At 33.9% G+C, this 13278-nt stretch overlaps 1 long non-coding RNA gene across 1 annotated transcript; it reads right to left on the reverse strand.

Moving 5' to 3' along the window:
• Nucleotides 1-3297: 3297 nt before the first annotated feature.
• On the reverse strand, nt 3298-3993 carry LOC104236947 (uncharacterized). The gene is made up of 3 exons (XR_713535.2): nt 3865-3993; nt 3638-3706; nt 3298-3504 (listed from the first exon to the last, which is right to left on the reverse strand). It is a non-coding gene; the product is annotated as an uncharacterized lncRNA (long non-coding RNA).
• Between the last annotated feature and the right edge of the window lie 9285 nt (nt 3994-13278).

Below are 13278 nucleotides of genomic sequence, written 5' to 3' on the forward strand. Positions count from 1 at the left end.
TCTAATTGGCCCAAGAAACCATTGTACTACTCTACACTTCTTGGCTTTTAGATGAGGTACGTAGTCTTGTCTTTCTGGCACGAAAAACTCCAGAATGTAGGCACCTTTTTCCTCATTCCTTGACTTTTCAATCGGCTCGGATGACTCTATTTCCATATCGTCATTCAAGCACAATGTAGAAAAATATTTGGAGTGAGGACCAATGCGCTCACACACATGAACTTCAGGACTTTCAGCATCCTCAACATCAATGATACTAGAGTCCACAAAATTTGTATCTTCAATGTCTTTGGCTGACTCTAGTCTCACTTATAAAACATCGACACCCTCAAATTGTAGTTGGCTAAGTTGTTGATGTTCTACTCTGACCTCCTCAATTAGCACCTCAAATTCATGCTCTTCTTGGCTCCTATCCTCAAAATTGGCTTGCTTCGCATTAAAAGCTTCAACCTCTTGACTTACTTGAGCCTCCAAGTTGCAAATAGTTGCCTCTTGCCTTTCTATCTGCAATTGTTTCTCATTGTTTTGTTCCAGAAGGCACTTTAGCATATCTTTGATCTCCTTTAGGTCCGCACTCCCAGGTTCTTTGTTTCTATTAACTTCACAAGAAAAGGTAGAACCATCATAGTAAGGGGTTGGGGGAATATAAGAAATATAAGCACAATCATGAAAGTGACCATTTTTACCACCACACACATCACACACATTCCACAAATAAAATTGAGTTGGTGCACATAACTCGCTCTCGGGAATATTTTGATAATTTTGATACCATCAGAGTTCAGAGGGTTCTCAAGAGGATCCCAAGGCAGTACACACACTGGAAGGGGCAGAACCTAGTGACTTAGGAGTAGAGTGAGAGTGCTTGACATAATTTGAAAGGTTTTAGTGGGAAAACAGTGTTAAAAAAAATTTGCTTGAAATAGTTTTGTAAGAAAATACATAGGGAGTTACTAAATAAGACAGTTTAAAAAGGTAAGGTGACTAACAACCAGTCAAACCAAATACAGAACCAGAAAGAGGTTCATCAGCACTTCAATATATAGAGTCAAACAGGTGCACACATCCGCTTAGGGGTAATGGGGATTTAGGGTAAGAACAGGGCACATATAAGCACAAATGCACATAGGTACAAAATCAGAGGATCCTTAAAAGGGGTTAATGCTTTTTAAAGTATAGCATGAACTGTATAGTTAATACAAATACAATAGGCTTAGGATAGCCAATTATTTCATATAGGAAGGTGCATGTTAGGGATCAGAGAAACATAGTCACATTGGGTCATATAGAAGGGGATCTTAAGGGGTATATAGCATGCAACAAAGAAGATAGTGATGTATACATGTTAATTGCAGGTTCAACAACAAAACCATAGATAGAAGCATATTAGAAACATGACAAATTAAAGTAATAGGAGAAGCATATTATTTTGGGACTTGAATTAAAATTGGAACATACCAGTAAGGGGATAGTAAGCACAAAGTGAAAGAGAAATCAGTAGTTAGCCTTGGCTTACATCCGGCTAACTTTAGAGAGTAGTAAGTAACACAAAAGATAGCAGAAGCTTTTAGTGTGAAAGAGAGAGTTTTTGAACCAATGTGTTCGTGTTTTTGTCAACGAGAAAGCAGGTATATATAGTAGTTCGAAACTAGGTAAAATAAGGCAAGAATCACAATAGTATAGTAATTATAGAACTCAGAATCAATTAGAGCAACATCAGTACTAGAACTCCCATAAGTTAAGGGGATTAGTTCAAACGGTAAGAACCAATAACAAATAAGGAAAGAAATCAATGTATGACCAACAAGGAAAGATTTCAAATTCAGTAAGTATAGGGTAAACAATTAGTGTTAGGTTCATAAAACTCTAATTAAGGAGATAATCAGTAGGAATAAAATACTAATGCAAACAAGGTAAGCAAATCAATCAATTTGAATAGAAAGAGTAGGAATCGAGGGTTTAAAGGAAGGTCTTCCAATCAAACCACGAAATAGGGAATCCAGAATCAATCAAAGAGAGAGTCATGATTCTGTGTTCAGCATATAAATAGAGTAAGATAAGAACAACCAGATATAGCAAACACGAAGGTTAAACAGCACTGATAGAAAGAAGCAAGTCTTGAACAATCAAGATGAACACAAGCACATAGAAGTGATATAAGTTAGGCTAAAAACTCAGTAGGTACATATTCGAGGCAAGATAGTCACAAAAACTCAAATAAGAAACGATATGTCATGCTAATACAAAGAACCAAACGAAGAAACCTAGAAAATTAGGGCTTTCAACATAGACGCGTTGAAGAGGTAGTAAAATCATAGAATCAGTCAAAATGTGCAATAAATAGAAGTTTAAACACAAAGAATCAGTTAAACAAAATTTTAAAAAATGTTCTGAAAACCCCCAGTTTTAGAAGGAGGTGAAAAACACTTGAAATCAACGATTCTTACAAAAGAGTTCCAAGGACAGTGTAAAACATTAAAGAAACAAACTCAAATTGTCTTAGATCTGTACAGATCTAAGAGATATAGGAAGAAATTAGGGTTTCAGAAGAAACCCATAGAGAGATGAAAGAACCTGTCTAGAATCCCAAGGATCGTAAGAGATACAAAATGATTTTGCTCGAAATCACAATGGAGTAGCCAAGAACAGACACTACTAGAAATACAGACTTTTTCCACGGAAGAATCGGTGGAAAATCTGTGTGAAATTTCAATATTCCCACGACATTCCCAGGAGAGACGCTCAGTGGGAATTTGGCTGGTGGGAAAATAGTTTTCCAGGACATTCGCGGGTAATTCCCAGGGAGTTTCGCATTGAGGATTTCACGAGAACTTGGTGGGGTCACATAGTGTATTTTCCCATGAACGTCGTGGGAAATGTAAGATAATATAATATTTTAATTTTCTTAGGTTTCCCACCGAATCTGTGGAATTTATTAAAAATAATTTAAATATTTATTTATTTTACACATGGAAGCATGTATTATTTTTTTATTTTACGCATCAACTCAAATAATTTGTGAAGAAAACCTGTATATACATAGCACCAACCCATATAAAAACAAATCTGAAAAATAGACCAAACTAACAAGAATAAACCAACCCAATATTGTCTTTTAACAAATTCATTATTTCTAAGACGAAACAAATAAAGAGTTAGGTTTTATTAGACTATACATGCACAAGAAAACAACAATACTTTTTTACTATTTTTTCACTAATTCAAAATTTAATATTATACTAATTGGAAATAACGTAATAAAACATACAAGCTAACAACAAAAAATTTGCACCATAATCATAAAATCAAGAACTATACTATTGTAAAATAATATCTCATTACAAACTCCTTAAATTAAAACACATAAATAAAGTAAAATTTATCTAACACAAAGTCCAATTAAAATACATGAATATTAATTTTAAGAAAAGAATAAAGTATGTTGCTTCCCCAAATGCTAGTGCTAATAACTTCACTCTTGAATAAATTTTCATCTTTATGTACCTAAAAAAAGAAAACAAATGTAATTTTAGTACTTATTTTTTTTATCAAATGAATTAGAAAACATATATTTTAAATGTTAATAATAAATTAAATATTAATAAAACAATAAAAAAATAGTGATTGCGATACTTACTCCAATTCTTCTTTGGCTACAACCACAAGAATTCAGACCAAGAGATATAAAATTCTGAGTAGTTAACCTCTCAAAAATCAAAGAAAAGTAGATAAGAAATTTCATACCAGTACCGGAAAATTAAAAATAAATAGGAACATACTAATACATACATGTCATATAGCACATGGAGAAATCCAAATTTGTAATGTCCTAAATACATATTGAAAGTAAAGTAGATTATATACCTTGTCTTAAGATGTTTATCATCCTAGATTTGATCTTCTCTGGTATTAAATCAACAAATTATTTTTTGGAGAAGACACACTCTCTCACACACACAGAGAGGATGAAAATATAGAAGATTTTACTTAGGCAGGGGTTTGATTGGGGTATGAAATGCATATAATAAGATATGAGGAGGGAAAATAGGGGAAAACTAAATATAGGTGACAATAAAAAGAGGGATTTTGAAAAAAAAGAGGGAATCTTGCCGCTACTTTTTCCTGAAACTTTGAAAAAAATAAAAATTTAGCCATGTTTCCAGCAACTTTATAGCCCCACCATGTGCTATGAATAATAAAACTCTTTCCCAATACTTTTGTCGGAAATATCTGTAAGAAAACTTTTTCATAAGTACAAAAATTTAAAATTCAAAATTTTTCGTCCATACGGGAATCTATTGGAATATTTTAATTTTTTTTAAAATTTTTCCACTGTTTTCCCTCGGAAATAATTTTTTGTTTTATATAATTATTTTTTTAATAATTTTTCCCACCGAATTAGAGGGAACTAAATTACGCGCATTGCGCAAAAATGTTCCCACGGATAGTTAATGGGAAACGTTAATGTTTATTCCTGAAAAAGAAATTTCAGTTTTCCCATTGAATTTCGGTAGGAATTACCACTAACAATTTATCCGTGGAAAATTTCTGTGGGAAAATATTGTGTTTCTAGTAGTGAGACAAGTGACGAACCCTAGATGCAAATCGGTATGGCCCTGGGCCCTTAAAGACCTTAGAGAAGGCAGACATGGCATGAGAGAAGCCATTGGAGGCTTAGGAGACGATGAGAGGTAACCGGAGATGACCGGAGAAGAGAGGTTGGTGGTTGAAGGGATAGAGTTTAGTTGAGAGTTACACTGAGAGGAGAGGATCTTAGGGAAGCGGATTCTGGGGAATGATTAGGGTTGGGGGTCGTTTGGAATAAAAAAGGCAAGAACGAACAACGACCAGGATTTGATAAGTTTTGGGTCGGGTAGGGGTAATTAGGGCCTGGGTCAGGTTATTCTATTAGAAATTGGGCTGGGGTTGGGTTAAAATTGAGGCTAAAATTAAAATGCAATCTGGCTATATTTTAAATAGCCAATTTAATACCATATAATTTATAATAAATAATAGGTAATTTGTAAAAATTAATTTCGTATAATAAAATAATTTAAAATAGTTTTTTAAAATTTTAAAAATATAAAAGGTCGATTTTGTGCATATAAATGTAATTATACATTAATAGGGCTAATATTGCAATTATATGCGAATTAGCTTTTAAAATACAAAATACAATTATAAAAATGCACTAAAAATATTTTAACAATATTTTGGCATAAATATAGAATTTAGATGACTAAATTACCACAAAAATAATTTGACGAATAATTATTGGGGATTATATGTGTAAAGGGGAGGAAATAAATCAATTTAAAATCTTTAAAATTATAGAAAAATTATAAAAACCTTGTGCATGCTTATATATGCATATATATACTATTTTGAAAGTATTTATGCATATTAAAAAAATATATAGGGAAAAATTGTGTATCAACAACTATACCTCCCTAAGCATTTTAATACATATACTTTAACATTTAAACCCCATACTTATGGCAAACCAAACTCCGCATATACATCAATGTATATTACCACATACTTCTTTAAGCACAAGCACAATTACATCAACAGTCACCACTTATCAAAGATTTTTTTTTCTTTTTTTTTTTTTTATTTATTTATTTAAGTGGCTCTTACTTTTTCAAAACAGTGCACCTTTCTCCTTATTTCATTAGTTCCACTCAAAAGGCAAATCAGCCACCCCACACTTTAACTTTTACACAGTTTATAACAACTCAAGTGCTCATGAGAGGTTAAAAGGTTCAAATAGATAGTTAATTCAAACAAATGGGTAAGGCTTGTAATGTGGTTGCCAAAGAAACAAGATTACAGGCTCAAAAGGAGTTAACTATGATACATAACAATTAGGCGGGTAACATATACATATCTGGCTCAACAAAGAAATGCTTATATCACTTCCAAAACTGAACAAAACTACTATTTCGCTTTGCAAACACAAGGGGCAAGTTCTAGGCATCAAATGCAATGCACAGAATAACACACAAACCTCACACACACATGGCACTTAACTCACTCAGGATTGGATTCATCAAGACACTCTAGTCAAAGCAGTTAAGCAACTTTAAAATTATACAATTTAAGGTACTTATACAAGAGTCAAAAACTGAGCCTAAGCGTCACAACCAAAGTACTCACTATACTCAAGGCATAACAAAGTCAAAAGATATTGCTTCATTTCAAAACACAACACAATGGCTATTCCTAAAAAAAAACTAACTACACCTTGTTCAAACAATACTCTTGAAAAAGAACCGCGGTACAAAGAAAAACCAAGGGGTAATTGCTACACTACCTAACAAAAGAAAATCTTTTTGTCTTTTTTTCTTTAGACTTAAATTCATCAAGAAAATTGCCTAAAAGATCCATCATCGGGAAAATTCCAATCTTTAAAAAAAATTATTTAATTAAACTAACACAGCTAAAGTAGCATGAAAAGCCACCCAAACAATCTTCTCACCCCACACTTAAAATTATGTATTGTCTCCAATGCACATCATAGCTATAAGAGGGTAAGAGAAACTCCCTGGTAGGCCAAAGGTCGAAGCAGTAGCAGCTCATGGGGTACTCAGACTTCTCCCATGCTTGGTCCTTTGTGCGGGTACCTCACACTTAGTTCCAACTATCTGGTTTGCTGTTGTATCCTTCCAATAGTTTTGCTTTCCATGCTCCTAGAAAATAAAAAATTGACACTACAAAAATAATATAATTAAAAATAATAATAATAAAAGTAAAAGAAAGCAATAAAGCCGGGCTGCCTCCCAACAAGCGCTTGATTTAATGTCGCGGCACGACGTGAATCACTTTTTTGCCTCCACCTCGAGCTTATGAATTGAACCCCCAATTTGGCATCAAGTTTTCGGCTATGCTCCAGGGGTGGAGGAACAAATCTAATTGGCCCAAAAAACCATTGTACTATTCTACACTTCTTGGCTTTTAGATAAGGTACATAGTCCTATCTTTCTGGCATGAAAAACTCCAAAATGTAGGCACCTTGTTCCTCACTCCTTGACTTTTCAATCGGCTCGGATGACTCTATTTCCATATCGTTATTCAAGCACAATGTAGAAAAATGTTTGGAGTGAGGACCAATGCGCTCACACACATGAACTTCAGGACTTTCAGCATCCTCAACATCAATGATACTAGAGTCAACAAAATTTGTATCCTCAATGTCTTTCGCTGACTCTAGTCTCAATTCTAAAACATTGACACCCTCAAATTATAGTTGGCTAAGTTGTTGATGTTCTACTCTGACCTCCTCCATTAGCACCTCAAATTCATGCTCTTCTTGGCTCATATCCTCAAAATTGGCTTGCTTCGCATTAAAAGCTCCAACCACTTGAATCACTTGAGCATCCAAGTTGCAAATAGTTGCCTCTTGCCTTTCTATCTGCAATTGTTTCTTATTGTTTTGTTCCAGAAGGAACTTTAGCATATCTTTGATCTCCTTCAGGTCCGCATTCCCAGGTTCTTTGTTTCTATTAACTTCACAAGAAAAGGTAGAACCATCATAGTAAGGGGTTGGGGAAGATAAGAAATATAAGCACAATCATGAAAGTGACCATTTTTACCACCACACACATCACACACATTCCACAAATAAAATTGAGTTGGTGCACATAAATCGCTTTCGGGAATATTTTGATAATTTTGATACAGATGGTTTCATTTACAATATTTATGAGGATCAACAGTAGAATTATCTACACCTAAATTCTCATAATTCCAAGATGTCATGTTTCTCAAATCAACGATTGTAATAAAATAAAAAAAATACAAAAAACAAAACAAAACAAAACAAAAATTCGAACTCGCAACCTAGCAATATATATAGCTACAAGTACACCGTTAGTTCACCGGCAACGGTGCCAAAATTTGATCACGCTCAACTCTAGTCCTAAAAAGAATAAGTGTTCGCTGCAAATATAATCCGGTCTAAAAGTTCAGAGCCGAATCCCAGAGAGAACTAAGGCTTGGCTATAACTGTTTAATATCACTAAAAAGACAAGTTTGAACAATTTTCTAAATTATAAAGATTGAGATTTATATTTCTAACTAATTAACTAGCAAATACTAGAAAGCGGTAAAATTATCAACTAACGAGACAAAGGGTTGGAGACTAAATTAAGGAGGTCTAGAGTTATGATTTCCCCAATTGTCGGAATCCTTCTAGCTATGTTCCCTACGATTTTTCCAATGTATTCTATACTGATCGTGAGCACTTTAGGTGTTGTAATTCTCTCTCGAGCAACTACAACAATTTACTAGACATATTCTCTTGAACTACGCTAGTTGGCTTTATCTAACCGCTCACTATGACCACGTCAAGACTTTGTTATTTCTAAACCTGCCTTTAAACCCGTTGTATTGATTTCTCACATACGTTAGGAGTGACATTGTTCAACAACCACCTAAATATGTATCATTTCTTAAGCAACACATAATAAATAGGCATAGTGATCAGTGGCCATTCAATCAACAATAATAAACACGTAGTTGAACAAGTAGAGAAATCCAACGGCTCAATTATATAAAAAAATAACAAGAATTTATCCTACAAAAGGTTCTATCAAAATCCTAGATAACAAATTAGCTATTCATAATAGTATGTAAAACTACAATACTAAAATTCATAACCAACAATGAAAAATAGGAAGAGGAAGGAAAAACTCGTAGAAGAATTCACCGCCTTGCTCCTATTGTGTCTCTGTCTCCTTAGGTCGAATCTGTGTCAAAAATCTGTCCAACCTCCTCAAAATACCATTTTTCCATGTATATATACCAAGTAGGATCGGGCCCAAATAATTATACCTTCTCCTACGCAAAAAAGGACAATTTTTAGGTCTGGACGCTCGCGGTCACGGTCCGGGCACGGTATTTTCCCAGTGCATTGCCTCAGTCCGCGTCCAGGTCCGCAGTCGTGGTTTCGACCGCATTTTTCACCCTGTTCCGTTTGAAATTTAGAAAAACTTAAAACATGAAGTTCTAGTACATTGAGTTATCTTTCCAACCATATATTATAGAGCCCAAACAAAGTTTTGAGCAAAAAGTTATGTATATTTTACTAAACAGTGCGCAATATGCCTACTCGATTCTTCGTTTCGTTGCTCTATCATCCATTGATCTCCGAATACGATCCTGCCTTAATTCTTGGACTTTTACTCATACTTGAAAGCTCCAAATCACTTCAATTCATTTTATAACATCTATATAGATCGTAATCACTCCTACAAGGCATGAAATACACAATTAGTGCAAAACACTAGCGATTAAAGCGCAAACTCAACTAAAATGCAGTAAATTAGAGTGTAATAATCGACTAAAATACGTAATTATAGCCGATCATCAACTCCAGAAGGACAAGGAGCTGGTGATCCGGCATAGCTTTAGAGAAGGAAATGAAATCGCTCACCTGCTAGCCCAGGAATGAGCCAAACAACCTAAGCACTATGGTTTAGTCTGTTATGTTGTAACCCCTACCTTTGTTGAGTCTAGGATGCTAGAGAATAAGGAGGGTTTTTCTCCTAGGAATAATTTTTTTTGTGAAAGTAACTGTAGGAAACTTACCACACTTGGCAACCTAAATACCTTATGTGGCCTTTTATCCTTTTGTAATGATCCTCTGGATCTTGTAATGGACGTTACGTAGTTTATATGAATAAAATATTTCAGTTTCTCACCAAAAAAAATCTATTCATGCTTGCCACACAATAGAGAAAAAGGCAAAATAATCCCTTAAGTTTGGACTTAGACTCAAAATCGTCATCCCTTAAATATACAATGGAACACTAATGGTCGTTATAGTTTCAAAAAGTGGTGCACTTTTGGTCCAGTCTTCCAATAGCTTATAGCTTGTTTGGATGGTTGTTACATGTTGTATTGTATCATACTGTTGCTTTAAATAGTATTTGTTTTGATTGTTACTTAATTTTTATTGTATCATATTGTTAAATCCGTCATTATATAACAATGAAAAGTGTCACTTTATGTAATGACCGTTTTGGTATGGTCGCATCGTTACCTTGTCTTTTTATCTCATCTCCTCCTTCATTATTATTAATTTTTTTATTTTATCCTTTACCCTTTTATATAATAATTTTACCTCGTATCATAATAATTTTTATAATATTGTAAGTTTATTTTCATATTGCTGGTGCGTAATATCATAAAACGACGGCAAACGATACAATCTATCCAAACATTATATTCATCAAACGATACAATACAACATAATATAATACGATATGATATATTATGAAACGATATCTAACAATCATCCAAGTAGAAAATCTCAACCTCCAAGTTCAGATTCTGATCAATGAATCTCAAACACTTTCCAATATCTCCACCTATTTGCAAAATTAAAAGACAAATTTAATCCTTAGCAAAAAACTTCACGTCCCTTGGCACAGGATAAGGATTCAATCAAAGTCTTGAAGATGGTATCCATATATGTACATATGCATCATTCCCTTTCTCTTGCACAAATAGCTGTAGAATGTGAGTAACACACCCTTGCATATGAGACTTGGTGCTTTTTCTTGATCTAAGAGCAGGAATGCCTTATATATGGATAATTAGTAGCGGCAATATTTGAATTCAGGACCTTTGTATACTATGATACCATAATGAATTATGTGAATCATCTCATCAAAATAAAGGGGTTTGTAGCTCCACAAATCTTCCTATAGATTACTCCGGCTTTATAGCAGTCATCTTTGGTACCACGTTCAGAGAATTTCGCCGAAAAATTACACAGCGTCAAACTTTTTTAAAAAAATTTATACTATTATATATTAGGCAAGACCACAAAACAAAAAGCTTCTTCTAGAACCTAACAGTCCTTACAATCCATTAATGCAGTATATTGTAATTAGAACGTTCAAATTAATTTCAGAACCAAATTAGTTATTCAAAAAATTGAGCTTTCTTAAGGGAAGAAAAATTATCCATTTCATGATATAATAATAATGCTATGAATTAATTAAATGTATTTCACGAAAAAACTTGTAATATATTATTCATCAAACTCACGACTTGTGTTTTTGTTTGAACCAGAATCTAGTTACTCCATTAATTTGCAAATGGTTGAGCTAGGTATAGTTGATTGATTAACAGTAAAATTGTCACGACGAGGATATATATAGACTCTAGGAGTTCGCCTCTATACAATACAAATTTGACCTTCTATATCACATGGCCTTGGATTGGTTATCCACCAGTGTCGATCTGGTACCCGATTTGAGACCCGACTAATCAGATCACACTGAGAAATTCCATTGTTGGGTAAGGCGCTCCCTAAAACTTCAGATCTTTGATTAAGGATAAAGAAGTATTTATCACTCCACAACAACTTTTAAAGGTGAGAAGATATGGGAAAAACCAAAAGTAGCCGGAGAGAGTTAAATGTGAAATTATTAGGACAAGGAAAAAAGAATATCCATGCAAAGATCGAGGCATGTTTTTCGCCGGAATAGTATACCCAATATTAATACAAAAAAACAGGTTAGACAAAAATCATAGAATAGTTAATTTTCATTGGTGGAAAAATCAATGGATGGCTAAAACAATTTAAACAAGATCATGGTAGTGGGAAACTCGAATTTGCAACACACACAAAAAAAAAAGGAGAAGATTAAAAGATACATAAATATTATCAGAGAGGGCGCCATGGATTCTAATTTTAGGACGAGAATGTTAACCACATTTCTTATTGGAATATTGGGGTTTAGTTGTTTTGTGAGAAGTGAACTAAAACATAGCAAGCTATTGGACCATATATGCAATGGCGATGTTATGACAAGAATGGTCTATTTGCAAATAGCTTGTATTATGTTCTTGTAGGGTTAGAGAATGAGACTCCAAAACAAGGTTATGATTACTATATAACCTCTCCTTATCCTAATGATGCTTTAGCTTATGGCCATGCTTCTTGCACCTAACTGTAGCTTTTTCAGACTGTGACCTTTGTGTAAAACTTGCAAGAGCTTATTTGATGACAACTTGTGATCGTCGTATTGGAGGTCAAGTCGAATTTGTTGAATGTTCAATGAGGTATGAGCAGTATTCATTCAGCAAATAAGTACTAGAGGCTTTTGCTTGCTCGTGTTCTACCTGTCATTCCTTTAGCCTAGGATCTATCGAAAACAACATCCTACCTTCTTAAGGTAGAGGTAAGATTTGCGTACACATTACCCTTTCCAGACCCAACCTGAGGAATTACACTGAGTTTGTTCTTGTGTTCTACGTTCTATGTCTTCTTTCAAGGGTGCATGTGATAACAAAATCTAGTCGATCTTTCTGGTGTTGTCTTTTCTATATCTCTTTCTGTTCATCTTCTTTCCTTGCCATTGTTTTACTGTTGTAACAATGTTGTTGAGTTCAGAATAATTTATAGTGTGGTTGACATTTTCCCTTGATGTGATTTGTAATGTTTGTTTAATTTGCAAGAATTTTCCAGTTTCTATACGTTTGCAAATTTACTCCTGATCACTTGCAGTCATGATCCTTAATTATTAATTAGCTGGAAATAAGAGGAAATAGAAAATGTGTTACATTGGGAAAGTGCAGTTGTATCAGTTTATTATTGCTTTAGAGAGGCAAATATGATGGTAAATGGATTGGCTAAAATGAGAGCAACTCTTGAAATCTATCTCAAAAATCTTTGTTGACACCAAAGACCTTCCTTGACCAGTTAGAGTGTATTGGGAAAAATCAAGTTAATATATTGAATTAATTATGTGATGACATGTTATGACACGTGGATCGGTAAAGGAATGACAGTTAGCGATGAATAGTTGAAGAGGTACGAGCTTTAGCAGGCACGGGCAAAGATCCAAGAAAGCCAAAAGGAATAAATGCTCGAACCTCTTGATATTTTGGAGAAGCATCGGAAGAATGAACCTAAATAGCAAAAGGGTTTAGATACATATTATTGGTAATTAATAGGCATTAATTACGGAAAACGTTATAGAATCTGTATTGAAACAGTTACGATTGCCAATTATAACGTTACATTAAATGTTATTAATTGTCTATAATGACTCCATTATGAAAGGAGAGAAGCATATTACTTAGAAATAGCTATAAAAGATGAGGAATGAACATTTGTAAGGACACGAAACAGTATTAGAATATAATAATTTACTTTGCTTTCTATTCAGTTGTTATTTACATCAATTATTCCTATTTCTATTTGATTATCAGTAACCCGAGTTCTTCTAAAAATAAGCTTTGACCGAAATTCCTATTTTT

The sequence above is a fragment of the Nicotiana sylvestris genome, chromosome 4, assembly GCF_000393655.2.
Source record: "Nicotiana sylvestris chromosome 4, ASM39365v2, whole genome shotgun sequence".
NCBI lineage: Eukaryota > Viridiplantae > Streptophyta > Magnoliopsida > Solanales > Solanaceae > Nicotiana > Nicotiana sylvestris.